Below are 5,133 nucleotides of genomic sequence, written 5' to 3'. Positions count from 1 at the left end.
GACCAGAAAAAAATGACACTGCGTTTTACTCACTTCATCAGAGCGAGACGGACTGTGCAAAATTTATAAATATTGAAATTTTTCTACTGCTACTTTAAGAAGGAGATCAGAATTTTGCACACTTTAAAGTATTAAACGTATTTGTTTAAAGAAAGCAACAGGATCATTGGTAGAGACGTAAAGAAAAACTCGAGTGCACAAAACTTGCCGCAACAACGATTAAGACCACAATTATCGAACTTTTTGTGTTAGATCCTGTGCAAACGTCTTGATAATCAGCAGTTCGAGTGTTAACATTGAACTTAGAACAAACTCCAGTGTACAGCTCTGTCTTAGTTTCTGCCCACTGAAAAATAAAATCGGATTCCAAGCGAGCACACTCAATATGAAATATGTCAAGGCTGCAGTTCTTAGAGCAAAAATCATAGGAAATATAAACCAACGGATTCATCATCAAACTAACCGCAGAAAACTTGTGATTATCAAACACTCCACTTGGTAACATTTTAATTTGGTTGTTCATCAGAAATAGATCAATTAAAGTATTGGTGGAGATGCCATCAAACGCACGGCTGTCTACTGCTGATATTTCGTTACATCTGATATTTAAATATAGTTCTCTATTTTGAAGAAACTTAAAAACACCTTCTTGGAGAAAGTTGATTTGATTCGACATTAAATTAAAATTGTGGAGAATCGGTAAATTGACAAACGCTTCCGGATTCAACATCACAAGCTCGTTTCGAGAAAGATCAAGCAATCTCAACTTGGTCAAATTAACAAAAGCCCCACATTCGAGCACTTTGATTTGATTCTCTTGCAACACCATCTGAGTCACTTTGAGACCAGAAAAAGTATCTTTTCTAATCGTCCGAATTTCGTTGAATTTCAATACCAAAGTGTTTTCAATATGCTTAAATTTCTCGGAAAGGCATTCAATTTCTAGCTCGTTGACTCGACAGTTTTCGATGGAAATGCTGAAAATCTCAGTGGTACTAAAAATGTTGCAACATAGTTTGGGAATGTTTTGGTCTCGAATGGCAAAGAGTTTAAAGTTTGGAGCAATATTGACTATTTTGGATGAGAAAACTGTCAATTCGTTCATGAAGTCATCAAATACTGAGAAATCTACGAGGATGTCGTCGCAACAGCAATGTTGTTGGAATAAGATACTTGTGATTGTTAACAGTAGGCAGTACATTGTGGTAAGTGAAGAAATGATTTGGAATATAAAGGTTGTTATTACACGTGTAAAACATTATCGAAATTTCGTGTAATAATGATGTCATCTAATCGAGGCGGTGGGCTACCCAAAAACTTTTTTCATCGAATGTCGACGAGACTTAAGTATCGTCAACAACGTAAGACTTTATAAATTTTCCGTAATTGATCTTGATCAAAATACTGACAATGAGTATTAAAATTGTATGTTCACTTTTCTACTAGTTCGGGCCTGTTTAAGTCTATCTTTACTGTAGGTACTTAGGGCCAGATTTTAAGTCAGTGGCGCAAAATTGCGTTAACGCAGTTGTTAAGGTAGCATTAGTTTGATTGGGGTTGCTAAGGCGCAACATGGTTTGCAATGCCGCAATTCAACATGAAATCGGGCCCTTAGTCACACTATTCTGATCTTGCCTTTCGTTCTTATACCAAATATCGTACTGGAAAAATTGTTTAAGATTTTTGGTGTCCGATTAAAAAATCACTAAAAACATTACTATATACAGGGTGTCCCAGAACTCGCGCCCCAGAGAGCAAGGGAGGGTGCCGACAGCAATACAGATGGTAAATTTCAAAACAAAAATTGACCAAGTTGACCAAAAGCTTATTCGAGAAGTGGAGTAAATGGCCATCCCAATTTCCTAGGCAACGGGAGTCTAATGTTTAACTGACCAATGGATAATAGTATGTGTCCATAGTTACCAATTTTCAAATTCTGTTCAGCTTCAGGATTGGCTACAGTTTTTTTGTCTTATCTCGGTTATTTTTTGAGTTAAAAAAATATGGTTTCCAAATTTTGGTTTAGAATTATTGCTTCCATAAGCCCTTTTTCTCTGGGGCGCGAATTCTGGGACACCCTATATATAAAACGTGTACAGGCGGAACCCCTTTTTTGAAACGAGATTACCGATAATACTTTGGGAACAAATTTCTCCTAGACCGATTTTTTCTCCGTCTTTTCATCGAGCTTTTCCAAAAGTACAGTTTCCCGAAAAAGGAGTGGGGGAGGTTTCGTCCTTTTCGGACTTTCGGTTTTGGCGTGAAAAGAGACTTTTGAAAGTCGTTTTCGTTCGTCCGGCTTTGCTGACGTGCTAGACGTTTCAAAATGCTTTGAAACAGAGAAATGTTCGTAGACATAGTGAAAAATTCTTTGGGGATTGAGATGTAAACACTTCTCTTGACTTAGAAGCGGCCACCCAAAAGGGTTTACATTTACGGTAGTGATTTTTTTTGCTACTTGAAATCGATCCCATAAGGCTTATTTTTTTATTATAAAAATTTTGCATTGATTCAATGTCAATGTCAAATAACAGGCTATTTTTTCTAAAAAGTAGTATTTGTTATTTGGCCGAAAAGTGACTTTGGTGTTCGCAATTTTGAATACACTACGCTTCGCCTAGCTACTACAATTTAATTGCTCGATAAAAAGTACCACTTTTTTGCCGTCTGATAAAATCTACTATTTTTTTCAAACGTCAAAAATTTGACAGTTTTCACGACCGAACCGTACCATTCTCGCTCCTTTTGCCCTTTTGCCGTCAAGTTTCCAAACTAACAAAGGGGCGGGTTTTCGCCCTCTTCGGACGTTTGGTTTTCGCGAAATCAATTTTTAAATATCGCCGTACGTCGGTTGTCTCGGGGACAAAACTATAACCATTATGTCGAGAGTGTCATAAAGATCTCTCACCGTTTCAAAAAAGGGTCTGATTTTTTGTATACATAACAAGTACGGTACAAGTAAGTGATTTTTTTTCGGCACTTATTTAAATCGGTTCAAGCAACGAAGAAAACATTAGCGGAGATTGATTTATTAATCGAGTTGGGCTTATTTTTAATAGAGGATTTCTTTGACCGTCAAGGTGTCTTCTCGGTATGTATGCGTACAAGCGCGAATTTATTGTTTATCACAGATCATCATTTGATAAACAAACATTTGTTGACACTCTGTATAAAAAATTTGCATAGATAGCAAGTACCTTATGGGCTTTTTTGAAATTTTGACTATCAAAAAATAGTTTGGCGCGATTTTATCGAAAGTCAAGGCAGATCTCCACACTCCACACCCATCCTCACCCGAAAAAAAACGACCAGCAGACAAACGGCTGGTGAATTTTACGGAATCTGCTTATTTACCGGTTTAATGCTTTTGTGTGAATACTCCAGTTAAGCCATAAAATCACTATTTGGTACCTGCTGTAACTGTAACTTGACAGCGGAGCTTCAAATATGGCTGAGTGTTATGACCAATATTTTTTACCTCTTTTCTTGGGATCTGAAGTGTAAACTGGACCGCTCCTTCCGGGTGACGAAAACTTTATTACTTAAAGCATAATCAAAGAACCGAACGTGTAATGAATTTTATTTTTCTAAATTTTGACTTTCTGCAACAAAGTCGTACTTTATTATCTCTCGAAACCGTAGCGTATCATTTTTCATTAATTTTTCGTATATTGGGATATTTCTCGAAACAGTTACCGATGGAAATTTTATTGCAAGCGTGTGATTTTGTTACGAGGGGAAGTCTAAAAACATGTCTACAAATAAATCTGAACTTATTCTGTTCTGATGATATAAATAAAATATTCTTCATTGTATAATAATGAATGAACTTACTTGAAGAGAATAATAAATTTTTCAACTGTCAACTACGTCTATCATAAAATAGATTTTTTCAAACGTCAAAAATCTGACAGATTGTTTATCTCAATTGTCACGGTAAAAGTTAAATTTTTGTGCTTATGCAGACAAAGCACTTTATATGATCAGATCAGGCTCCATTTAAAAAACTTAACGACCTAAGCCGACGATATTCGTTTTTATTTTTTTTATGTGGTTTTATCTTTTCTCCTTATTTTTTTATGGTTTTTTAACCATTTTACCACTCTTTAGAGTTCTCTTTGCAAGTTTCTCCGCTCTTCGATCAGTGTTTTATTGCAGATCTTCTTTGTGGTTCTTTAGATTTTTTTGCGGTTTTTTGATTCTTTAATTTGTGCGATTTTTCTAAATTCAACGTATGTATTTGATTGGGTTATTGTGGATTCTGGTTTTATTTTGTTTGTACTTTTTTCGTTATGATTGTAAATCTATTTTTAGTTATCTAAAAAATCCCAGTAAATAACTCATGTTTAAATTTTTGATATTGGGAGCGCGCGGATTTTAAATATAGCGCCCCCTACAAGTGACAGCTGAAATATTTACATATAAATCGTCACTGGTTGGTGTACGATTGTAATGTTTTTGTGATTGTTTGTGTGTTTTTGTGGTGTTTAAGTAGTGTTTTAGATATTTATTAGGTATGGAAATCGAACTTCATTTTGGATCTGAAACTGTTAAGTTTATTCACCGAACAACTACGACCGAAGAAAAGGGGAAAGCATTGGTTCAAGTCGGTCACGTCCTTAACGTTTTAGAGCGAAATTTCTCAGAATTTTCACTTATAAAGGCCAAGTACTCCGTGGAACTTGAGGTTTGTTAGAACATTTTTTGGTTACTGACATTCTAAAGAAGTTTTATTGTAGGTTAACAAAGAACGGCTTTTTTCCAAAAGTTCTAGGATTCCGCAAGAGTTAGTTATAAAACCATCACTGGAACGACCACCATAACAATCAGATATAAATGATATGAATCCACATGGAGTTATTCCAATTAAAAATTTAGCAGTAAAAGCGCCTTTGTATGAATAAGTATAAATGCAATGATCTACAGGTCCTGGTTGTTGAATTCGTATTTCTGAACAGTCAAAAATAACACGACAATTGGGCTATTTGCTTTTAAAAACTTCTGGCATTGTTCTTGACACAATTTCTCTGCTAGGCCAAAAAACATATTTTTTTATCTTCTGTGCTAGTTCCTCCAATAGTGCGATGAATATTCTTTGAATAGTATATCTATGAACTCCAAACAGCACTCCTA

The sequence above is a fragment of the Gnatocerus cornutus genome, chromosome 4, assembly GCF_029298725.1.
Source record: "Gnatocerus cornutus isolate USDA-ARS CGAHR chromosome 4, icGnaCorn1.1, whole genome shotgun sequence".
In the NCBI taxonomy this organism is placed as follows: Eukaryota; Metazoa; Arthropoda; class Insecta; order Coleoptera; family Tenebrionidae; genus Gnatocerus; species Gnatocerus cornutus.
This window is presented reverse-complemented; position numbering follows the sequence as displayed.